Source organism: Bos javanicus, chromosome 22 (genome assembly GCF_032452875.1).
Source record: "Bos javanicus breed banteng chromosome 22, ARS-OSU_banteng_1.0, whole genome shotgun sequence".
Lineage (NCBI taxonomy): Eukaryota > Metazoa > Chordata > Mammalia > Artiodactyla > Bovidae > Bos > Bos javanicus.
The window spans coordinates 30,370,304-30,396,740 of NC_083889.1; the positions used below are offsets into that span (position 1 = coordinate 30,370,304).

General features: G+C 40.5%; 1 protein-coding gene across 23 annotated transcripts in view; it reads left to right on the plus strand.

The window, feature by feature from the left end:
- The window catches only part of FOXP1 (forkhead box P1), a 627,865-nt gene that overhangs the window by 287,161 nt on the left and 314,267 nt on the right, over positions 1-26,437 (plus strand). For 14 of the 23 annotated variants that reach the window (XM_061397383.1, XM_061397378.1, XM_061397377.1 and 11 more), the window contains one exon: positions 934-994. The gene's annotated coding sequence lies outside the window, so the exon portion shown is untranslated. Of the gene's footprint in view, positions 1-933; positions 995-2,363; positions 2,442-7,108; positions 7,200-26,437 lie in introns of all 23 variants that reach the window. The other 9 variants (XM_061397369.1, XM_061397361.1, XM_061397373.1 and 6 more) reach the window with 4 other exon arrangements.

Sequence of the window (26,437 nt, forward strand, 5' to 3'; positions counted from 1 at the left end):
AGGATATTAACATTTCAGTAAAAGAATGGTATGATTTTAACATCTTAAAAAAAAATTATATGAGCATTTGGTCAACTGATGTGGAATGAATCCTGTACCCTGTTAGTAACTTGATCTAAATTAATAAACAAATGTTTTTCTTTTCACTTGTGCCATATGTTGATCCCAGTTACATGGGCAGAAAGAGGCAGCTTGTAATGTTTCTTAAAGGATTATACACTGTTTTGCATAAGGGAGTATGCAGATGCAGGAGTTAGATGTCTTCTGTGCTTTCTTTGTGTTTTAGGAAACTTGATTTGAATTGTTTATTTCATCTGACATGAACCGTTTTTATTGAACTGAGTAGATCTGGTAGATATATTGTAAGTGGAAAACATTGTGAGAACAGCTTTCACCCACTGATGACCCCCCAAACCCCTCCCCAAGCTGAAAATTGTGGTGCTTTTATTCATTTTGAAAGGTCCAGAGTGGCATAAAGCATCTTGTCTATAAGAACTAACTCACTTGCAAGGGTGGGTGGGTGGCGGGGGGAGGATCTGTTTTAATGAAATTAGAGATGTTGTGAATGTTAACCAAACAGAGACAGGTTCAAGTAGCAGTCTGGTTTCCCAAAGCAAAGGCCTATGACTCACAGGTTATTCCACATGAAATAAATGGATAGACAACAAGATGAGAAAGAGTTCGTAAGCAAAATGCGAAATGTTTCACCTTGACTTTTCCAACATCCAAGTTGTTGTTATTGTCTTGAAGAGCTCAAAGGCACATGGTCTGGTAAGTGGAGGTCTTGGCACTGATTTTTGTTAACTCTGAGTGTCTTTTGCCATTAAATAAAATTGAGTTCTTTCGTTGTTTATCTTGCGTCTCTCCCAGGCAAATAGGTGGTTGCTGCTTTGTCTTGACTTTCAGATTTTTGATATTCTCTTTTGTTTTCAGGGTAAGAAGTGACCTTTTGAGGTGACTGTAACAGAAGATTGCTTTGCAGAAGCCAAAAAAGGTAAATGCAAATATAATTAGTGGAATTACGTTAAGGACTCTATCTACTGCCTTCTCGGCATCTTAATTCAGTTCTTTTCAGATCTCCTAATTATCAAATTTGCATGTATTTATTTGTGTAAGTACGTATGTAGCGTATTTTTGGAGGCCTTTAAAGAAAAGATTGCTCTTAAGAAATGGTTCACATAGTCACATTTTCCCCTCTAAATATTATCAAACTTTTCCCCTGTTTATGGGAGTTAACCTCTTTTTTTTTTTTTTGGTAGTTGACTTGGTAGTTTTGAAGTCAGGAAGGAATATTCACATCACAAAAGTGGTGATTCATAAAATTAACATGCTGCAAATAGGAGTAACGCATGTCAGTGTGTTGTGCTGAAGTGGTGTCATCCGATGGATGTTCATCTGGCGGCTTTATAATCACCTTCTTTCAGAAATTAATAGTCAGGCACCATAGCAACGCGTCGTGTTGATGTAACTGCCGTGTGGCGTGGGGCATGTCCCTGTGATGTCAGTGTTCAGCTGCCTTGTTCTCTTGACCTTACTTGAAAATCAAATGAGTACTTGATTTTAAAATTAGAAGTTTTCAGAGAGACTAATGTAGGTTGATGAATTAAAGCTAAATTAAATTTTCTCAAACTCACTTTTGGGAGCAGTGGTTAAAAAAAAAAACACAAAAAAACACTCTGGTTAAAATGGTTATGGAGACTACATATTTGTTTTTTTTGTTTGTTTGTTTTTGATACCCAAAGTATCTCCCCATTGAAGGCAGGGGTCACCTCACTCAAGTTGTTCTTGCAGGTCATTTTTAAGTCTGATGTTTCTTAAGGAGCAAGCGTCTTCATTTTATTTTTGAATCTTGTCCAGTGGTATTTCCATTTGACTAAGTAGATTTGTGTCAGTGTTAAAACAGGTTACTTGCCATCCAGGTTGCACAAAGCCTTTGTTTAGATCTTACCAACTTAAAGTTTATGAATTTGTAAGATACAGACTTCTTTACTTTTTAGTTGAGCAAGGTTTTTTGTGAAACTTTCATAATGTGAAGATTCTTAGATCGGTCTTGTTTTTAATCTTACTCAGGGCTTGGGGGTTCTAGAAGGTATTATGAAAGTAGGAATTTATTTTTCTAGTTGCGTTCTGGCACATTTCATTTGGACTGAAAAGTCCAACCAGCTTGCCTCATTTCAAAATCTTTGTTGTTTAATTTAAACTGTGTGGTAAGCTCCTAATTGTCCTCCAAGGAGGATATAGTACCTTTCAGATGTCCCAGCATGGGAAGGGGTGATTCCAACCAGTAATTAAGGTTATCAAGGCATACCTAGAGTATTTTTCGGCAAAGCACTTCCCAGTTTCCCAATCTTCATCTGTTTCAGGGATCTGCGACTTTTTTCTGCAAAGGGTCATCCAGCCAGTGTTTCCTGTTGTTTCATCTGTGCCTCGGCGGCTGAGTTGTATGTACATTGTGTACTGTCTCTGATCCCTACAAGATCTCAGACCAGAGTGTTGCTTGTTCAAATCCATGCCAGGTGCTGGACTCATTTCATGCTGGTAGCAAAAGTTTCTCGTGAAACTAAAGATTAAAGCTGAAAAAGTGGTTGAAAATAGAAAATATTTACCTTGAGAATTGAGTTATCCCTACAGCTCCAAAAATGGACTTAATTAATAGGTTTTCATTGTTTTATTCGAATTTATGTATTCAGATAAATTTATAATTTATCTGTAAGCATAAATTATTTTTCTCCTGGCTTATGTCTTTATGATGAATATGCTTACACCCATAACCTGAAAATATTTGAATTTGGATAGAATAATTTTTCTCAGTTTCATGATATTGTTAAAGATATTGTGAGTCAAGGGCATGTTTGAGGGAAAGGAAACTTTCCAGGAATGTGTCATTACTGTTGACAAAGAGAGGTAGTCCATAAGGAGGAAGAAATGCTTCTTTGTAAGTACTGTCAAGAACATGGTGTCCTGCAAGTCAGGAACCCCTTGTCAAATTTCAGGACCATAGAAAAATTTTGTCCTTCTGTTGTCTTCTTTCATAAAACAAAGGAAACTGAATAACACATTCATCTAATTATCCTTTTTGTCTTGACAGCTTGGAATCTCAGAGTAAGAATTTTTGCTTAATGGTGGTTTTTTTTCCTAACAACTTCAACTTTTTGTTGTTGATACTTTTTTTTAAGTCAATATCATTTTTCCTGCTCCCTATTAACATTTTATTATTTAACTGTTTTTCTTCAACAATATAAGTTTGGTTTGTGTTTGACTCCATTTTCCATTATATTTTCTTAGAAATAAGTTATATAGACAAATAGTAAGCTGCGTGTACTTTTTTTTACCTTTTATCAAACTCAAGGATCCTTCGAAAACTAATCCTTATATATAAAGGGGAAAAAAAAGATTTGTTAAAAATATAACCTCTTTAAAAATATGTGTAAAATTGGACAGAATGCTTAGTATTTCTTCCCAGTGAGTAAACCTTAAACAGAGAGACCACGCTCTTTAAGTGATGTGATGATCACGAAACCAGCACCATTTTCTGCATTACACAGAGGATGTAGATTTCAGATGCCAGGAGTTCCTCGGTCACTGCCATGCTCAAATTTGGAATCTGGGAATCATTAACCATCAGCATAAATACAAGTAAATGTGCCTACACTGATACTCTGGAAACAACTGGTTATATGCAGGAAAGTGGCCAGGCAAATTCTGAAAACCAAAGGAGGCCTTTTTTCACAGTGAGGTTCAGAGTCTGAAGGAGCGTGAATAACTGTCATCCCACTTGGTAGTGATTAACAGTTTCTTCCAAGTAGGTTTGAGTCCTTTACAAAATGGATCTAGTTGCTGGCATTCCGAAAAGGTAGCTGGTAATTATTATAATCCCCACTTTGCAAACTGGGAAACTGATCACATTGAATTAGTAACTTATCCAAGGTCTTGTAAAATGTCAAGACTGGAGCTAAAAAGACAACTTGCTGTGGTCACAATTATATTGTTGTCATTCTGTCATGGCCGCCTTGGTTTGGTGGTTTAATATACGTATCTATGTCATTTTTTCCCTGCTTCCCCAAACATTCACAATTCACCCATATAGACTTTTGCTAAAACTTAAAATCCAGTTTGTGAAATTCATTGTTTTTGATTCAGTTCTAATTAGCACTGGGAGCAATTGGTGATAATTACAAAGCCTGTATAGGTGACAGTTAAATGGTTATTTTTAAACACTGGTCATCTTAAAGCTTCATGTTTTGTGTTGGTTCAGTTTTACAGTCAACTAGTTGATGAGAAAGTTAAAAAAAAGAAAGAAAATATAAAAGAACGTGTAATCATTTCAATTTTTCTTCAACCCCCAATTTGAGCTATTTTTTGTTAGATCAAAGAGTTATAAGTTATCTTTATATACTGCACTCATTGTGTCTTACATGTTACAAATTATTTCTTGGTTACAAATAAAGTTGAAAATAGCTACCCAGCCATTTTCAATATATTCATTGGTTCTTCTGAAAATATATATTTAACGTGATTTAAAACTTTACATAATGACAACAATATTCTGAGTTAAATCCATTCAAAATGACCTCTTTATAACATTCAGCATTTGACTCATTTGCCTGTTCAGGAAGTTGTTATAAAAGACACTGGAAAAGAGTGTTTTCATTGAGCTACCAGCTGACCACACTGGCTGAAATGACTACTCAGTCACTTTAGCTAGGCAGTGAACTCCATTTTATCTCCCCCTCACCCTCAGCCTATTCATGCCTGGGTTGTAACACTCAGGGTAAAGACTAGGCTGATATAAAGACTCTTGCATACAATGGCTTAAATCAAATAGAAGTTTACTTCCCTGTCTTATCTAACAATCTGACCAGTCTAGCTTGACTGGATGGGTTCTTTCTCTTTTGTGCTTCCCTCCCTTGAGCCTTTGTCCTTATCTATATGGTTGAAATACAGTGAAGTCCAACGGCAAGCAATTTTCTTTGAAGCAAATGATTTAAAAATTGCACACGTCACATCCATTGACATTTAATTGATTAGACTGCGATCATTTCACAAGAAGCTTCAGTGGCTGTTTGGGAATGCCTCTAGCTGGGTAGCCAGGAGCTTGGGAGAATTGGAGAACAGATTTAAGGGGACATTTAGCACTCCAGCAACTTGATTGGCTGAATTGGCCCAACCCAATATTGCATTCCTTCATTCATTCAAACATACATAATATAGATGTATATACTACATATGCTATACATCAATTATTGCTGCAGGTATTTATTGATGACTGTGTGCCAGATGCTAGGATCATAGCACTACATGAGAAGGATACCATCTCTGGCCTCCTAGAGTTTATGTAGCAAAGGGGAGGACAGACATTATGCGTGGTGATGATGACAAGTGTTCAGAAGGGCAGATACTGGTGGTTATGTGAAAGTGTTCTCTTACAGGGAGATCAGGGTGTCCGAGCTTTAGGTATTTTACCATGATATGAAAGCTGTGCTAGACTAATTTGATTTTCTTGTGTGTTTCATGCCAGTGTTGTGGTGAATGTTATCAAGCCTATTAATTTTTTGTTAATAGCTTTATTGAGATATAATTCATACACACTTGAAATGAACCGTTCAGTGGTTTTTAGTATGTTCAGAGTTTGCACCCATCATCACAATTTAGTTTTGGAACAATTTCATCACGCTGGAAAGACACCCCCATACCCATTAGCAGTTACTCCCCTCAACCCAACCCCTGGCAACAACAAATACAAATACCATCAGTAGAGTTTTGCCTCTTCTGGACATTTTATGTACATGGAATCATACAATACGTGGCCTTTTGCGACTGACTCCTTTCCCATAGCATAATGTTTTCAAAGTTCATCCAAAGCTTTAAAATTTTTAACTTTCTTACAATCTCAGAGTTATATGAGTTCTTGCTCCTAAATCCAACAAAATGGTGCCCTGAAATATTCCCTCAAGGGATGGAATCGGGAGAAAATTACTCTTTTCATGTTGTTTGTATTTCCGTAGAAATAGACTTGGCCTCCCAACAGTTAAACTTCAGAATTTAAATGTTTGCATTTTAAGTTAGCTGTTTTTAAACATTGTTAACCATAATGCTAAACTAAGTAACTCTGTAAACAAGAGCTGTCTCTCTTGAATGTTCGTTTCAAAGAAAAAAATTTTAAATATTGATTTCCAGAGAAATATGCTCAATAGAGTTCGTTTTCAAGCAGAAGTCACTTGTTGAAATGTACATGAAGGCATGTTTTGTAGTAAAGACAATATTTGCAACAGTTATCAAGTAGCCATATTTTGCACAGCGAAAAAAATAAATAACACATGGTTTTAGTCATCTTTTTTAAATGATGTTTTGGCTCTTTCATCGGCCAAGGGCACAAATATCCAAACTGTCCACCTTGAGCATCTTCAGAAGAAGTTATCAGCTTAGTTGAAAACATAACAACTTAACAGAGATGTAGGAGGTATTAACCTTTCTTTGGCAATTCAAAAATCCCAGAGAAAATCTGAAGCTCAGAAATGTGCAAAAACAAAACTCTGTTTAGGGTAGCACATGTATGATAACGTTGACTGCATACTTTGTAGTATCTAGTCACATCTAGGACCTTAAAGGAGTGAACGGTGTACCAACGGTAGAATCCTTGAGTCTGTTTTAAAAGTTGACACCTTCTGCCCAGGGCCGAGTCTGGGTTTGAAATTTGATGATGTCTTTTAAAAAGTCTGTTGGTGAGTAGGACTTTTCATAAGTGGCAAGTGAAATTACTCATTTAAGTTTGCACTCTTCTGTCCTTGATCGGAACTGGTATGTCCATGGCCTTCGCATGCAGTGAGAGTGAGGGGAGAGAAAAATGAAAAGCTTGAAGTCTTCATGCTCTGTTTAGGTACACTCTTTTTGAAGTGTGAAGATCATGCAGATTTTCCCTTGAATCTTGTATATTAGCAGGTATATGGTGTATAATTAAAGGTAATTAGGTGTTTTGTTAATTATCTGACCGTGGAGTGAATTATTAAAAAAATATTTTTTTAATTAAAATCTTGCATCATTGGATAGACTGTGATGATTTCAGTTTATAGGTTGGCATGGATCTTTACTTCCTCACTTTTTCCTCCAGGCCTCTTTTTTTCTGGAAGTCAGTATCTCTTTCAAAGGATTGTGAGCAGCCCCTGGAGACCAAAGGAAGTGTCCTAAACCATTCATTACAGGTGACATTCTTTAAAGTTTATTTAGAGCAGTGATTTTCAAAGAGCATATTGGGACCCATTTGTGAGTTAGGAAATCAATTCACTGGACTTTGCCCAAGAATTTAAATGATAAATAGGGTAAGTATACAAAGAGTAGAGAAAAATGCAATAGACTAGATCTGCACTGTCCAGTATTGAAACCACTGGCCACATGTAGCTGTTGAGCCCTTGAAATGTGGTTAGCCCAAACTTATGTGCTATAAACTTAAAATCCACAAAGCCTTTTGAAGAATTTGTATGGAAAAAATGAATGTGAACAATTTGAATAATTCTTCTTTAGAGCATCATTTGTATATATTGAATTAAGTAAAATATTAAAATTAAGTTCAAGGTTTCTTTTTACTTTTCACGTGTGGTTACAATTGCATATGTGACAGGCATTGTATTTCTATTGGGCAGTTTTGCTCAAGCCAGTGGGGAAGAGAGCAGTGAGTGCGACAAGGCCTCTGCTTGTGGCTCTAGGGGGTGTGGACAGGTAGGGAAACATAATAAGTAAATATGAGGTGATAGGTGTGGTGAAGAAAATATAGGCGGTAAGGGAGGTCAAATTGCCGGAGGGAAGGAATTGCAATTGTAAAAAGCGAGGATAAGTCTAACTGAAGCACAGACGTTTGAGCCAAGAAGGCGTGTTCTAAAAAAGACTAAGTTGGCCACTGTGGCAAAAGTGAAGTCTTCCAAGGGAAAGAGTAGTAGCGGACAAGGCCAGAAATAACATGGCCAGACACAGTAGGGCATTAAGGCTCATTGGACTCTTAGTCTCTTAGTGAAGTAGAGAGCCATGAATGGACTTTGAGATGAGACAGGATTTGAGTCACATTTTAAATGGATCACTCTGAAAGTTATTTTGAAAGTAAATGGTGGGTGGGTGAGGTGAGTGGCGGGGAGATGTGTTAGGAATCCACTGTGATAATCTCAGTGAGATCTGATGGCCAGGATGAAGATGGCAGTAGGAAGTGGTGGGAATTTGTGAAATCTTAACACATGTGGTTTGATATTTAAATTTTGAACTTATCTAGGAAGAATCCAAGGAAGTCCTGGTAAAATAGATGTGAAGTTTGAAAACAGTTACATAGTGGATGACTCCCAAGATTTTTGTCTTAAGTGATGCGGTAGTATCAACTGATGGATTGTTTGTAGTAATTAAGAAAGAAGTCAGAAGACTGAGGACTCTCAGTTTAAGCAACTTCTGAAAGGATCAGGCTGCCATTAAGAGAAACAGGGAAGCCTGTGGGGTGAGGGTTGATGGTATGAAAGGAGACAGTTCTTTAATTTCACTTTTTAAAGATGGTAAGGTGGACTTCTTTCAGGACCATTGTGGTAGGTGTAGGGAATACTGCAGTGAGATTTTACAGGAGAGAGAAGATGTTGAGCTCACCTCTACATACAACATGGGCAAGTGAGAATTTATAGCCAAAGAGTTAGGGGGTGGCAGGGGGTCAGTAGCTGAAAAGTTTCTGGAAAGAAAACATCAGGAGTAAGGGGGGATTCTGGGTCAACTGCTCTAACAAGATCTTGCTAAAGATAAACTAGGGTGACCCAACATCTCCTGGGGGATGGTGGAGAGTGAGGAACCCTATCGGATCTCTAATCCAGTGGTTTAGATATTAAATATGCATAAAAGTCAGGGGTAAAAGGAGATGTAAACTTAAATCTTGAACTTAAAATGTAGTCTTTAATCATCTAAAGTACCTCAGAGCTTGGTGTGGTTACCCTGGTCTCTAGATTAGTAAAGTACTAGGAGGGGCACATGAGTCTGTTACCTGTACCTTATACTAATATAGGTAGTCTTTGATGAGTTCATCTGTCTTTCACATTAACTAAGAGCATCAAAGATTCTGGCTCATTCAAAAATTCAGAAACAGTTGAACATTTTCGAGATTTCTAGGCTGATCCCAAATCTTCGAGCATCTAGGAAATTATAGGTAAAATAATGAAAAACCTATATTTTCTCTATTTAGATACTAACTACCATTAAGGGGGTTATTGGGTGAGGTAAGAATATCCCCTCTTTGTGGAAGATGATGAATGTACTTCTCAATTTGTTTTCATTATAAAATGGCATTAAAAGAAATTAGAAGAGCATGAAAATATAGGAAGAAAAATTTCACGGGTGACCTCATCTAAATAGTTCAGCATTTATCTTCAGCCTGCAGCGTTCTGTATGTACAGATTTGTTGATATGTACTTGTACTGTATATACTGTTTTGTTTCCTGCTCTTACCCTTAAAGTATCATGAGTATTTTCCCAAGTTATCACTGTTACCAGTTTAGTCGCTCAGTCATGTCCAACTCTTTGCAACCCCATGGACTGCAGCACTCCAGGCTTCCCTGTCCCATTAGGGACAGATATATCCTGGAATAGATATATCACTGTTATATCTCAGTCTTACTTTTAGGGTACCTCGGTGATTTCCACTGTTGTGTTATCTGTTCCTGCAATGATGGATCTTCTGATTTCCTCCAGTTATTAATGATGGCTAGTATGCCTGTGTAGGATGTGTCAAGATAGCTCAGTATCTTGAATTAGTCTTATAAATACGATATTGGAATTGCAGCTTATCACTCATTTCTCCCTCTACTTTTAAGTAATATTAACATTAATCTGAGGCACATGAATCAGCCCCTAGCATCGACTACATGTATTTTCCATAATGAGGTACATTTTGCATTAACTTCGATTTCAACATTTCTGGACTTTAAGTTGCTCGACATTTTTCTTTTCTGATCTGAATCATCTCTTGATATTTTTTCACTTTAGCAACTTGATTTGCATCATGGGAGCAGGGAACTTTGCATTCTTTCCAGGGGCAGCCATTCATCCTCTCATTGTTGTGTTATCCCAAACATCATTCCTTCTCTTTTCCCAGAACAGCCGTGAATTTACTTGGTCTGGATTTCTATCTCCAAAATTTGTTTCAGTTGAGTTTTGGTCCAGGTTACCCAGGAAAACTCAAATGTCTTGACAGCTTTTAAAGTATAAAAGTTTTAAGTTTTCTTGCATGATAGACTGTAAGTTTTCTTGCATGCCAGACCTTAGCAGTATTGTCGTTAATTGTTTAGGCAACAAATATTTATTGAGTTCCTGGGAGGCTGACTGTGTGTTTGAAATTGAGCTGTGTATCTCTGTCCTTTGTAGCCATTCCCATGTCTAGTCTTTAGATTCGTAGCTTCAGAGAGAACCAAGAAACGTTAGCCTTCTCTAGTCCAGTCTTTATAAGTTATTGGAGATGAAACTAAGACTCAGATAAGGAAAACGATGTTCCCCCATCAATCGTGTAATTGTAGCGATGTTGGGAGTCCTTGTCTCTTTTAATATACCTCTTCCTCCCTTTTATGATATAATATCAAAAACAAGTGGAAATATTAAAATTTCATTGTTAAAAAGTTCACTGTTAAAAAAAATAGACTTCATGAAAACCAAAATGTATTTTTTATGTGGATGGCCCTTTCTTAAATTTCATTTCCAATGCACTTTCCTTTTTCCAGCTATTGTAGGGAAATTAATAGCCTTTACAAATGTTTAAAAACATGAAATATGAAAAGGATCATCTAAATATGTTTATTTGAGAAAATGTCCACTTTCATGTTCTCTTCCCCTCCTACCTGCTTCCACCTCTCCTTCCCCTTCCTCCTCATCCTTCTTTCTTTTCTTCTGCCGCCTTCCTTCTCTTCCTCCTTATTCCTTATAGCCCCTTCCTCTCTCTCCCTCTCTGTGTCCTTTATTTTTATACAAGGATATTTAATGAGTGTGTGTGTAATGTTAAAATGTTTCTGCCAGTTGACAACTAGTGGGAAATGTTTAAATAGTTGAGTATTTTACATAGCATGAGAATTTAGATGGCCACTGTGTCTCTTTCTGACTGGTCATCCCAGTGAGCCACTCCCATGCCACATGTGTTTTTCCAAAGACTGAGACACAAAAAAGAACAGTAAGATGTGTTGGTCGTTGTTTTTGAAGTTCAGACCGCATAACTGATTGGAACTGCTTAGCTCTGAAATCTTGTTCCCCCTAGTTCCGGAATGGGATTGACATCCTCTCTTTATTTTCTTAAGTAGGATAAAAATACATAAAGACCAATGTAGAATTGTCATCTGGAAGGGTCATATCACTTCATTAGTTTAATTCTCATAATGTTAGTGGTAATAGAACATAGAATAGACAGTTCTTATGAGCTTCATTTTTTTTTCTTTTTTCTGATTACAAGTATAAAAACCAACTCACTATAGGGAATTGTAGAAAAGTTGACCAAATAAAAAAGTAAAAGTAATCTAGAATCCTGACTCTGGGAATAACATATAGTTTCTTTTTTCATTTGATGTACATATATTTAACATAACTGCAGTATATAGAATTGTGTATTTTTTTAAGTTTAGCATTACATGGTAAACATTCTCCCGTGTCATGAAGACATCTTAAATGACTGCATACTAATCATTTTTTTGTATATAACAAAATTTCATTCTTCTTCAGTGTTGAGTGTGGGAGTTGTTTCCAATTTTTCTGTAATATGTTACAGTGGGCATATATGTGCAGAAATGTTAATCAGTTTCCATTTCTTTAGATATGGTCTACAGGGGGAAATTTCTCTAGATACATTCTATAGGGGCAAATTCCTATAGGAGAAGTCTTGGAATTGTTACAGATTTTCTATATATGCTGTCACTGTACATTTCAAAATGCACCAATTTGTTCTTCTGCTGATACTGAATGAGAATGTTTATTTCACTGCAATTTTGCCAACACTGAGTTTCAGTATTTTTTATTATTGTCATTTAAGTTGTAGAAGAAAAAAAGTATACCTCATTTTTTCTCTTGTTCAAGTCTATTGTTGCAAATGAAGTCTAGAAGTTTTGTTTCTTGAGACTTTATATTTCTTCTTTTAAATTTTCATAGCTTGGGAATCAGTCAGGGTTTGTAGGAGTAGGGATGGGGAATCCAAGGTGCTGGGCAGCTAGAGAAGGGATCCTGTCATTGGAATGTTACTTGACCATTGGTTCTTATGCCAGAATGTACAGAGTTAGTTCACCAAGTGCTGTGTTGTAGCTTAGATCTGAGTGTAAAATACTGTAAGACCAGACCATTGGCATTCTGATGCTCCGGAAATCCCGTGGAGAGATCTGGGGCTCACAAGCTTTTCAAAAACTTTGATGCTCTGAGTTTATTCCTTTATTCCGTAAATAATTATTGAGTACTTACTTATTCCTGGAGGTACTGGGGACAGCAGGGAATATTTGGTAAACCAAAAAAGGAAACTTCTTCTGTGAATGAGGTGGATATACCTCACTGATTAATGGTGAGCACAAATTGACAGATCTGTATAAAGGACTCAGCACAGTAAGAGCAACTAGCTGCTGCTCATCTTACTGTTTCTGCTAATGCTCTGTTATCAGCATCTCACATTAAAAACCAAAAAACAATGTTCAGCCAGGTCCTATCTCCAGCCCCCTTATCACACATCGGATAGTAGGGCCTGTATTCCCCAGCCCGTGAAGCTTCTGTCCATTTCTTTTAGTCCCTTCACTCAGTGTACTAGTATCTTCCAGGTGCTTGGTTCCAGAAGTTTCCAGAGAAGCATGGCTGTGTCCAGCTAAACAGTAAGATTCTGGGGACAGCCCCAGGGGCTTCAGGGAGCCCCTCCCATTTCCCGCAGTTTAGTAGGAATGTTGCCGACAGTTGAGCTGCAGAAGGGAGTGGGGCGGTGGCAGTTACACCCCGTGCCCCGGGTGTTTGCTCTGTTCGTCTGTAAGCCCAACAAGCTGGTTCTCCTCAACTCTGAATCTGCAGATTAAAAATAAATGCGCACACGCACACATATACATACATACACTCCTCCTCCTCAAGACTTGCCACACTCAGGGCCGGTGGAGGACAGGCAGGCCCCAGGCCAGGACCACTGGGCCCTCCTTTGGCTTTCCCCACTGCCCAGAGTACCCTTGTAACCTGTGCTCCTGTCTGGGTGCTTGCTGGCTTGCTGTCATCATTGGTTCAAAACATGACCAGTTTTAAATGGAAAAAATAAACATTTCTGATGATAAAGTGAGGAAGGGGTAGCTCTTTGTTTCAAACCAGTATGTCCCCCCACTCTCACCGCCAAGAAGCGCGGTTTGGGAGAGGCTGTGTCTGACTTAAGATGTGTCAATTCTAGGGCCTGTTTCTGACTTGCTCGCTCATAGGTTCCCACAGGGGACAGTGAAAGGCCCATGAAGATCACAGAAAGGACCATTGAGTTAAGTGTTCCTTTTTAGAGTTCTGCACTTAGGCCCTGTCCTGCAACTTTTCAGCTTTGTGATGTTGAGAAATACCAGATCTTTCCAAGCCTTTTTTTCCCCTTCCTTATCCAAAAAAATAGGGACTAAACTAGTACCTCCCTTGCTGAGGTAGTTGGAAGATAAACTGAGTTGCTGCAAGTTACAAGTTCTTAGAGCAATGCTTGGTATATAGCAAGTGTTCTGTAATGTCAGCTCATTTTTACTGTGAGCATAGTGCATGGAATGTAGTAGTAGGTTGTTAAGGATGTTAATAATTTTTCTCTAGATTAATTTTTAAAATAATGAGAACATTTTTAGATGTCTGTTTTTATCAGGGAGCATGGTGGAAATAGGAGTGAAATAGGCTTCCTAATACCTTCCCTTGGTCCCAAAGAGAAAAGAAAAGCAAAATCTTTAAGGTCCTTCTTAGAAGGAAATGGTTTCTGAGTATTTCAGCATAGCAGTATAAAAATCATCATCTTCTCCTTCTCATCTCTCACTTGGGATCCACAGGTGAGGAATGGGGCCATTTGAAGGGATCCACCCAGCTGATTTTTGTAGGTTTGGAAGCAGCCTCTTAGCTACACTGCAGCTTCCATCTAAGTGTTACAGTTTTCTAAGTCCAGGCCATAGACACCCAGATGGTCCTGAGTTCACATGGAGAGATCTGGGACCCACAAGCTTTTTGAAACCTAAACCGTGTGATCAAAATAGTGTGAAAAGATGTTCCAGGGCTGTGCTGAGATTCATTGTCTCAGGCGTGATTTTATTGTAGACATTAAATATGGAGACTGCATTAAAGGAGCCTTAGGCTCGTGTCCCCAGCACTTCACACTGAGGAACCTCTGTAGACACTGCCCTGAGTGTTCTCTGTGTCCGTGACCAGTGAGAAAGAGGGAAGGGAGAGGGGGAAGAGGGTGTGCAGGGCAGGGACCAGGAATTCCTGTCTATCTGGGAGAAAGTGAACTTTCCAGCTACTTAGATGTGGGAGTGGAGGGTTGGCTGTTTGGAATACACTTGGCTGGAATGACCTTGACCCTGCTAGGGCATGCATGTGTGCCCGTCTCTGTGTGTGTGTGTGTGTGTGTGTGTGTATATATAGATGTGCACACAGGGGAGATGGTGGCAAGCCCTTTTCCTGAAAACTCCAGAATCTGTCATTTTGAGCACAGATGTGGGAGGTTACCACAAGGGCTGCCTTGTGTTCTTGACACCTGACGAGCGGTTCTCTCTGTTCCTTTAAACTTCGTACAGTTTGATTTTTCTGTACTTATACATGGTACTTCTCATAAAAACAAAGAGTAAGAAAAACCAAAGTGAGAAAGTAAATATTACTTCATATTTACCCCCAACCCCCACCCCAGGATCAGGGCCTGGACCACTTTGGAGACAGTCCTTCTAAACATCTCGCTCTTTCCTTGTTTGTTACTGAACACGCCTGGGCTGTCCAGTTTGGTAACCAGTTCCCACCAGCAGGTCTGGAGCAGTGAAATGTAGCTAGTCTGAACTGACACATGCTGAAAGTGTCATAGCCACACTAGATGTTGAAAAATGAGACTGTAAAATATCTCTTAAGTTTAGATATTTCTTACATGTTGAAATGATAGTATTTAGATATATTGGATTAAATAAAATACACTATTAAAATTAATTTGCTCCATTTTACTTACAAAAGGTACCTACTAGAAATGTTTAAATTACTTTTATGGCTCATAGATTATACTCCTCTCTGGCAGTTGGGGGCAGGCACATGATAGTTTTAATAAAATAATGCTACATTTTCCCTACTTTTTAAAATATGAAAATACGTTGTCAATATCTTTCTGTAGAAATTGACATATGGCAGCATTATCATCACCTTGTAGCTGTGTGTCAATATATCATGGTTTATTTAACCTGTCCTACTTTGTTGAATGTATAGAGTTGTACACAGTGGTGCTGGTGATCAAGCATGTATATTCATTTTTGCAAGCCCATCTGATTATTTCCTTAGTATAGGGTGTCCCAACTAGAGAATTGTGGGCATTTTGGTCTAGATCATTCTTTGCTGTAGGATACTTTGTTATCCATTGTGGGATGTTTATCTGCCTTCCTGGCCTCCACTCACGAGATGTCAGCAGCACATCTGTCCCTGTTTGTAGCCCCTTCCTACCCGCACATGCGACAATCAGAAGCATTCCTGGACATCGCCATGGGTCCCCTGTGAGGCAAAACCGCCCTAGGTGAGAAGCACTGACACAAAGCAAAGTACCAGACTGAGAAATGCTAGATTGAAAGTATACGTGTTTAGATAGATTGATAGACATTGCTATATATTGAAAATGTTATATCTGTTTTCAGTTGTTTTCTTAGAAGAATAATATCAGTTTATATATCTATCAAGAGTAACAGTGATCCTCATTAAATACCTGTAAGACATTTAAGAAAGAAGAGCTGTGTATTTGTTAATTTATTTGTTGGCAGTTTGTTTATTAGCTTTATTTAATAGCCTTCCTGAGAGGAGCTCTTGTAAGGACCATCAAGGAGGCAGTCTAGGTGTTTTCTGTTGGAGGCCAGCTTGGCAGTGAGATTCTGTGGCCCATTATAGCTTAGCTTAGCATAATGTACAGGGCTTCTGTGCTCTTAAAGGGATCAAAAGTGGTAGAAGGTCAGAGAGAAAATCTCCTGTTGCTTTGCAATTTAGGACCTTTCCTTACAGTGAGAAATGGGAATAATAGTAAATGACGTAATAGTCATAGCTAATTATTGAATATTTGCTACATGTCAGGTGCTGGGCTAAGTGTTGTTACATGTAATTTTATTTAAACTTCAGAAAAACCTGGCTTTTAGGTAAATGCCACTGTTTTCACCAGATGAAGGAAAATGGGCATAGAGAAGTGGCCAGCCGTCAATCTGGCATGCCCGAGGTCACAACCTTACAATGTGGTGTGGCCAGGATGTGAAGTAGGCAGTCCAGGTAACCGTACTATGCATTTATTCACTCTTCCAACACATATTTGAGCTTCTCCTATGTGCCAACACAGGGTTTTTTTGCTGAGTTTATAGGAGTGAGCCAAAAACAACACAGTTGCAGCCTCATGCAGACTAATGGGAGCTGATAAAAACTATTCTGATGAGGACTAAGAAATAGAGGTACGTGATGCTTTGAGAGTCTACATTTGAGGGACTTGCCCTTGTCAGGAAGTTCAGGGAGGGCTTCCAGGAGAAATAATGGTTAAAATGAGATCTGGAGAAAGAGCAAAAGGGTGGAGGTTATTGGGGAGCCAAAGAAAAGAAACATCATGTCCCGTGTGTCGAGGTGGACTGTGGTATGTGGAAGGTTCTGGCCATGTGGAGAAGGTGTAGCCTGAGTATGCAGCCAAGGATTGCAGGTTACAGGCAGAATATCCATGGATCTGTGCTTTTAAAAGCAATTTTGTTTGCTTGTGTTTGTAGTGTGGGGTATGGGAGATGGGGTGGGGTGGGATTAGAGGGATGGAGAACATGGTCACATTTGTGTTTTGGGAAGATCATCTGTGACGTCTTAAGAACACGTAGGGGCAGCGGGCAGTAGATACAGAAAACAAGAAAGTGTGCAGTTACTGAGTCTTAACAAATAATGAGCGTTTCTGCCTCACTTATTTATGGATGCATCACAAACTCACCTGAAACTGGCTTAAGCAGCATCCATTGGTGCCGGATACTTCTGTTTGGGGAGGGCTTGTTGCTGTCATTGTTCAGTTGCTCGGTCATGTCCACCTCTTTGTGACGCTGTGGACTGCAGCACACAGGCTTTCTGTCCTTCACCATCTCCTGGAGCTTGCTCAAACTCATGTCCATTGAGTCAGTGATGCCATCCAACCTTCTTGTTTTCTGTTGTCCCCTTCTCCTCCTGCCTTCAATCCTTCCTAGCGTCAGGGTCTTTCCTACTGAGTAAGCTCTTCACATCAGGTGGCCAAAGTATTGGAGCTTCAAGTTCAGCATCAGTCCTTCCAATGAATATTCAGGATTGATTTCCTTCTCCTCTGCGGGGCTTAGCAGGGGTGGTTTTTCTCTGCTCTGTGCGGTGCTGACTCAGGAGTGCATTCACCTGGGAGCTTAGCTTTGACTGGAACATTCAGCATGGCTTTCATGTCTACACTTGACACTTGGCCCTGGCCATGACTTGGCTCTCAGGTTGACTGCACCATCATGATAGACTTAGCATGAAATAGGACACTGCCAGGTTTCTCAGGGTCTAGGCCCAGACCTGGCATAGCACTAGTCACTCCTTTGCATTTGTCAAATCACTGCCAGTCCACGCTCAAGGAGACGAGGAAAAGATTCCATACTCTTGATGGGCATGTGCACACAAGACGTGTGTTGCTGTATGCCAGGCACAAATCGAGACCCTGAGAACAGAGCTCTGTAGGCCCTAGGCTGCATTCCCGCTGGTATGGCCTTACAGAGGGAGACAGTAAGCATATAAACTAGAGCAGTGTCAAGTTTGGGTTGGAAACATCTTTGGTTGTTCAGGTTGGAACCACTTTCATTTATGTTGTAGACTGAGTGTTTGTGTCCTACTCAAATTCATGTATTTAGTCCTTCCACCTGATGTCATAGTGTTTGGAGGTGGGAACTTTGGGAGGGGTGAATGTGTCATGGGGGCGTGGAGCCCTCTTGAATGAGATTAGTGCCCTTTAAAAGAGATTATCAGACAGATCTGTCACCCTTTCCTACCACGTGAGGACATAGAAGATCCTTTCTGAACCAGAAAGTACATCCTGACCAGGCAGCAGTTCTGCTGACACCTTGATCTAGAATTTCCCAGGCTCCAAAACTGAGAAATTTCTGTTGTTTATAAGCCACCATGTCTATGTTATTCTATTATAGCCACCTCAGTGGACTAAGATAGTGTGTTTTTTCTTTCCTGTAACCAGAGAGTTCAGAAATTCTTGCAGGAGCAAAACTGAACCCATGGACTGTCTTTGGAATCGTGTAGTAGTTACTCAGAAACATTTAGGCTTACCATGTGCTCTGATATTTCGTTCAGAAAATATCACTGCTGGAGACCATGTGGGGAGAAAAAAGTAACCCTATAGCTTAGAAAAGAGAGAGTATTAGAAAGCAGCCAAGTATCACTGCTCCATATTTCCTCACAAGTCTGAGGAATTTGCTTTTAAAAATAAATGTGTATTTCATAATGCACCTATTTGATTTCTCTTTAATCATTGGCTTTTTTTATGTTTGCTGATTTTTCAGGCTTGCTAATTTGTGCTGTGTCTACCCATCATTTTTGCAAATTAGCAAGGTTTAACTAGAAATGAAAATGTCAAAGTTATTATATTATTTAAAATTAAAGAATAATTAGACTGGAGGAAAACAGGCTGAAAGAATACTCCAAGCTATGTTAAAGGTGGGAAAAGACATGGGGAAAATGCAGAAAGAATAAGTGTGAGAGGATGGGGGACCACTTGTCCTACTTCCAGGGACCTAGACTTATGATCACACCACATGGAGCTCCAGGGACGTGGAGTGGACTCAGAGCCCTCACATATACCATCGGCGTAGGCCAATAGCGTTTTCTAACAGGTCTATAAAATACATTAATTGTTTACAAACTGGTTGGTGAAATATTTTACCAGGTACTTTGGGATATTCTGCAGAGACTCTTAGCTGGTATTCCAGAATTGTGCTCTTTTTGTTTCCAGTGTTCCTTGGGGGCATCTGAGCATCTGATCCTATCAGATGGAAGCCAGGAAAAGGAAAGTGTCGGTAGAGGGTGTGTGAAAGGTGATGGGGATTTATTTTTCCAACTGGCAGGGTTGCAGACTCTTAAGTTTACACATGTAGTAGTAAAAATCAGCTGTTGCTTCTTGGGATTTATATTCACCCAGCTGATCAAAGGCCTGTGTACAGGCAAATAACTTGCAGCATTGTTGTGAGAGCAAAAGCAACGGAATTCCCCTCAGTGTTTGACAGGAGATAAAGAGTCTATGGTCTGTGCATGGGGTGAGGATGGGAAATACACGGGGACTGTGCTCTGCAGCTAGCAGAAAAGGATGCAGACCCGTATGTGCTCATGTGGAAATATCTCTAAAATATCTTAAGTGACTTGAGGGTAAATATGCTAGTCTTTGGGTAGAGGGCAGAAAAAAGATATACACACAGAATGCTATTATTGTGTCTATATAGAATCTTTTTGGAAGAGAGAGACAAGACATTGGTAACACTGGTTGTCTTTGGGAATGGAGATTGGTGGTTGGCACGGATGGAATTTATAGTCCCTGTTTACCCTGTTTGTGCTATTTGATTACACACGTGTGAGGTGATGCCCTTTTGAACATAGTTGTTCCAGGATGCCAAAGTGTTACTACCTAAAGGGCAGCAGGCCCTGCGAGAAAGGATCAGATACTGGGTTTTGATGATATTTTTTTAAATCTTTGCTTTTAGTAAATGTGAAAATCAGGTGTGATTGCTGATTGATTTCAAAACCTAGTGATAAGAAACCATTGATTCAGCCCAAATCAACCACGTCCTCACTCTGGATTCCCAGCTCTGGTTTGTCACATGTATAATGCTTGTTTGTGTTATCGACTTCTACTATTTAAGTATCTTATAGAATAGTTGTTTTTTTTTTTTTTAAAGTTGCATGTTGCTAAGATGCTGCCTATCCATACAGACTTAAGCAAAAGGAGACTGTATTTGACACCATAACTGAATAGACCTGTTGAGGCTCAATCTAAGCCCTAAAGCCTCATCTTTATATTTCTCATGTCTCCCCTCCGCTTTCTTCTGAATTGACCCCATTTGTTAATGGGACTCCCCTTCCTGGGAGGTGAGTACCCCCCTGTAGCTCCATCCTTGCAACCTCTCAGCTCCCAGGGCAGCAGGGAAGGTCTCTCTGGGTGTCTGCTGCTGCCGCCAAGTCGCTTCAGTCGTGTCCGACTCTGTGCGACCCCAGAGATGGCCCCCCCTAACCCTAACCCTCAGGCATTTGTTCTCAAGCCTTCTTGTGGTTCCAGTGCTTCAGTGGGGGTGGGGATGGGGATGGAGGTTGGGTGGGGATGGGGATGGGGGTTGGGTGAGGGTGGGGATGGGGGCTGGGGATATTGCAGGTTGATTTGCTTTTGGCAGTTTGGTTGAAACTGATCAATACCAAGCTCCTCCTCTATTCCTGATTCTTTCGGCCTGGAGACACTAAGATGAATAAAATTCTTGCACAGGTTTTGGGGAGTTTACACCCTGTTAGGGAAGGTACAGAAGCTCATGTGGGAACCCTTTCTGATGTGAAATGCTAGACTCAAAGGAATTCTGAGGCGGGCTCATCTCTGCCTGGGAATATTGGTGAGAGACTAGTGAATGAGGTGACCCTGACATGAAGCCTTCTGTGGGAAGAAGTTTTGCGTGCAGACAGTCCGAGAACGAGGCTGAAGGCATTCCAGTATAAGATGCCAGAGAGCAGACAGTTCTAACTTTCATCAAGTTCTGCTTATCAGGCTTCAGAATGGCCAGTGCACCGTCTTCTTGTCATCTTGAGGCCACCCTCACCAACCTGCATCAGACCTTCCATAGTAAGCACTCATCCTTAGAATATTGCAACATTTTATTTCTTTGCCCTCATTTGGCAGAGACATTTCTTACTCTGCGTGTTACTTACTTCTGTCTTTTCCCCAGATCCCTTTTTTCGCTTATTGTCTTGGCCACACAATTAGTGCCCTATTGTCAAGCAGTAGTTCCCCGTCTAGCAAACGGTTTGCATTTCAAGGACAGACTTTGTCATCAGAAACTTTGTTCCCAGCTACTGCAGTCATACAGGCAGTGTCGGGCTTCGTTCAAGGAAGACTGAAGGGCTGTGGATTCAGCAGGAAAATATCAGCCAACTTTTGTGCTAGGAAACACAGTGCAGTAGTCTTGAACCTTACAAAGGCAAGGAGATCAGAGGAGAGAGGAAAGCAATGTGATTTGTGGCCAACGTAGTCAGGAGGAAGGGAGATGGCCTGGGCATGTATCAAATCAATAGGGTCAAATTTTGGTACGATGGTTTGAGGGTCAGGCACTTGGGGTGAGCCAGGTGTGCATGAAGGAAGATCATGGCAAGTGGGAAGCAAAGCATCATTTGATGGTTGGTCCTCCCGGTGCATCCCAGCACCTCATGGCAGATAATTCTGGGATCTGAGCTTGAGCACAGCTCAGTCTTGGACCTGAGTGGATTCTCTCTTGTCCTTCTCACAGACCTGAATCTGGCCATTCTTAGGGGGATCACATAAGTCCAGAAGGATGTGCACCTCACCATCTCTGTTTCTTCTACAGCAGAGGGGATCAAATACCACATGCACGCCTGCTAAGTTGCATCAGTCGTGTGCGACTCTGCGACCCTATGGACAGCAACCTACCAGGCTCCTCTGTTCCTGGGATTCTCCAGGCAAGAACACTGGAGTGGGTTGCCATGTCCTTCTCCAATACATGCATGCATGCTAAGTCACTTCAGTCGTGCCCAACTCTGTGCGACCCTAAGGACCACAGAGGGAGGCAAATCTGTACCCATGGGTGTGTGGCTTTCCATTAGTCTTCATCTGTATTGGGTTCTAATTTGTATTTACTGAGAATGGAGGAGACTCTGCAGGGCCGAGGAGCCGAGCAGGTTCCTTTCTGCAGGTACTACATCTGCCAAACCAAGGAAACCATGGCCGTGAAGCAGTTGGCTCCACATTCAGAAGTAAACTAGAACTGAGCCCTTCCTCAGCAGTCTGGGAAATGACACCCTTTAAAGGGTATCAGTCTGAAAGTTGGGAAGACTGTCCTCCATTGATGCCAAACCCTAGATACAAAATGCACCAAGATAAGCCCTTTAATAATGGACAGAGTTCTTCACCTCAGAGAGTTGTCAGAAGCTGACAGTGTAAGTGTCTTCTCTTTGGTATAGCACTTGAGTGCAGCTTATTAAGATCAGAGGGTTTGTTGATCAGTGGGAATGAAGAATGTAGGGGGAGTTTCTGGTTTTGAAGGGGAACAAGGCATGAACACCTGTGTGAGAGAATGAAACGGGTGGTGGGCATTAATGTGGAACACAGACATGGTAACTGCCAGGTCTTCTCTGCTGTTCCTCAGGACTCTCATTGCTGCTTGTCCCCCCACCCCCCCACCCCACCCCCACCTTGCATATTGTGAGAGCCCTGGAGTCGAGGACCAGATTGGTTTTTGTTTGCAGCTGTCGGATGCAGTCTTTTTACTTAGCTCATGTGGACAGTGTGGTTCATTCACCCATGATGCTGAGGTAGGAGCAAATTATGCATATTATTTTTCACTGTTACATAAATTTTCCCCTGTGATATATTTGTCAAGGTTTTTATTCTTCACTGTCATAATTGGGAGACTCTATTGCACAAAAAAAAACCCATTATTCACTGTGTATAGAATGTTGTCTGATACAGTACCGCCTTGTTCAGGGGTTATTTTGGGGGTGTATTCCTTATCTTAAAGTCACTCTAAAATCCCAGTGGGTAGAAAACTTGTCTTTTAAGAATCTTTTGATTCCTGATCTAGAATATATAATAGGTGCTTTATAACTGATGATTTCCCCAGTGAGACTCCTAGGCTTCCTTGAGTACAAGAACGATGTGTTAGATGTATTCATCTCCCTTGTCCAGGTCCCACACATAGTAGGCCTTGTCTTAGAGGCAGAAAGAACCCTTAGGAACTGCAGTGTTAATGAGGCAGACACCTAGTAAGACGATGCTCCTGTGACGATGCTCCTGTAACGATGCCTGGCTTTGGACTTAAGCCCAGTGGAAGCACATTAATGGATATGAGTTTTTCTCTGTATGGGTTTTCCTCTTTGTCTCCTTTCTATTTTTTGGTCCATGAGCAGGCTCTTTCTCTCTGTGGGGAAGCCGCACAGCTTCAGTGAGTATAAATGTTACAGCCGCACGTGGAACATAGCCCCAGAGATAATCACATGTACCAGTGATCTGTCAGTAGATTCTATTACATGTGTGGGTCTTTTATCAAAGGAATTAAGTTTTCTTGATATGTTAGAAAATAGTACTTTTTTGGCCATCTCTGGAATGGATGAATTGATGTTTTGGGTACCTATCTAGATTGACAGCTTGCTTCCCCCCCCCCCACCTCTAAATTTTGGTAATTCTGGATTTGAGTATATTCTTTCTTAAGTTGCATTTTTAAGTGATCACACTTTATTTGTGGACAGTAATTCTTTCTTTTTCCTAAAAAAGAAGTCAACCATATCCTTGCACTTTTTTTTCAAAAAATCTGTCTTTGAGAAGCGCTCATCTGTTTTTTTTCTTTCTTTCTCTTTCTCATTCTCCTACATTTGTATTTGTCGAGAAAGATCCTCAGATGCATTTCTGTTTGAAGAAAGTATTCCGTAAATAGATGGGTGCAATAGAATTACCACTTTATGTCTTGAATTTGGGAGAATATTACTTGCCTCTTGTCACCTTTAAAACTCCCAGAAAAAGTTGAAGATGAAATGTGACAATCAGGGGAAAGTTATTGGCCAGTTCAGCAATACGCCCAGACCCTCTGATCTGGGCTTCCCTGTTCTGTGAGAAAACAAAGATCCAACCAGTCACAACACACGGGGCCCCATCCCTGCTAAGACCAGGTACCAAGATAAAGCTCTCCTCCTCCTTCACTGTTCAGATGGAATTTCCATTCATTGAAAGCATACATCCTTTGCATGATATTTTACTCTCGTTTCCCCTCTGGGGGTAAACCTTTACTTGGCGCCTTCCCTCTTCTGAGGTACGATTGACTTTTTAGGGCAGGTGACAGTTTGGGGGTGATTATTCCACTCCTCCATTCCTGTGGCTCCAGCAACTGCCAAGTCCCAGTGCCACTTTGATTAAAAAAAACATCCAGAGCTGCTCGCCTCTGTTGCCTCTGTCTGCCTTGTCTTAGAGGCACATCATTTTTGCACATCAGTATTAACAATTCAAACATCCTGAAATGCTAATAGCACTAGTAAGCTTTTAATTCCATAGAATTTATTGCTTGCTGTATTTCTATGAATTTATAACGCTTTGATTCTTAAGAGCCCCATTTAATCAGTTTTGCCTGGCACCGAACATAATAAACAACTTGCCGGTGAAAAAGTGCCACTTGGGGGAGGCTGCTAACAAGGAAGTTAAATGCCTCTGCCACTAGCAGTCTCTTCGCTGTATTTTTCATGAGCTGTAATGTACTTTGCTGGCTTCTGAGCGGTGGTTAAACGCTGGGACAAACGCATCCCCACTCTCACACTTAGAAGCTCAGACTTCGCTGGGTGTCATTGCAGAAAGCCCAGAAGAAAAGCCATGCTTTTAGCCTTATTTTTCCTTTCTCCTCTAGCTTAATGGTTTTCTAATACTTTTTCATTATCTTTACCCTAATCTCTTGGCATATGATTTATGGACAGGAATGGTGAGGGATATCAGTGGGCAAAAACAATCATTAGAGGCTGTTAAGGAACATTTATTGTTTATTTGGCTGCCTGTCTATAAAAGTACACATGATGGCCCTAATAGCAAAATATCAAATTATCAAGTGCTTTAAAGCAGAAAATGTCATTTGTTTCTCAAAACTGCACCAACTTTATATAATTGCCCTTTTAATTATCCCTAGTGGCCCATGAAATTTGCAAAATAGAGCATCAAAGGTTTGATTTACTTACATGTTGCACTTTGGTGGGATTCTTAATGAATATTGTTTAGTACTAATGCTGGGATGAAATTTGTAAATGTTTATAGTGAGGGACTTAGAAGCGGGTGGGAGCCTAGTCGTGAGACCGAATCAACTGAGTTCCCCATAGGATGAACTGTATGGCCACCTTCTTGGACCTGCTTTTTGAAAATTTCTTCTTAGAGTGGAATTTTATTTCTAATCCAGGTCAAACGAACATGCGTTAAGTTCAGTTTTGCCCTTTCGTTTTTTCCCTGCCCCATTAAGTAATGATCTCATTGTTACTTTCGTAGGGCCTTGGAGGGGTCCTTTGTTTGTTTCCTGGAAATCTTGAATCGGGATCAGTTGTTTCTTCAGAAATGGCAGTCTATAAGATGATGTTCAGAACTGGATCTCTAAAAGCTCATCTTTTGGAGAAGATTTTTGCAGTTGTAGATCTGCGAGCTGATTTCTGACTGAGATTTGGAGCCCGGAGTCCACGCTGAGTTTGAGGCCTCTTGGGATTATTTTATCTTCTTTCTTGGAGTATGTGTGCACTGTCATGTGCCAATAAATGAAGCAAACAAACCACGCTGAGTAGCTGTGCGCCCAGCAGGGGTCTGCCTGGATGGCAGCTCTGCAGCGTATATATCCATCTCTCCGCGTTCAGTCACCTGCCCAGATTTTTGTCTTCAGTCTGCAGACGTGAAACACAGGGCTACATCTTGGGTAATAAGAGAAGTAGTGATAGAGGACAGCGATAGGGAGACCCTGGGATTTGATTGCAGGCTGGTTCTCTGGGCTCAGGAAGCTCTCTCAGCTCTCAATGATAGAGATATTAAATAATCCTGGTGGCAAGGTAGACACCTGTGGAGTGTCACTCGTTAGGCGTCCCCAGGTTGACAGCACACCAGTGATAACCACCCGATGGGTGTGGCTGCCTCCTCGCATCTCCCTGGCCTGTTGATGAACATGTCACAGGGACAGGATCAGGAGACTAACAGAAGTCTACAAGATTACATCTCTTATTTCCCCTTTATCCACCTGACCTGTCACTCCGTCGGAGGGGCTGGCATGGCGAGTCTCCAGCAAACTCTGTTGGTTGTTGCCTGGTAACTTGTTCCTCTCAGAGTGCTGGCTAAAAGATGTGTCCTCTCCATATCTGCCTGGCATGGGGAAGAAGAGCAGTTTTAATTACTTGGCTCATCGTTTTTGAGGGGTGCTTCCTGACCCTTCCCCACCTCTCCCAGGCTTCTGGGGCTTTCCCAGTCCTTTGGAATCTCTGAAATAGTGTTTGTAGATTTCCAAGCGCCTCGGGGGTACTTCGTCTT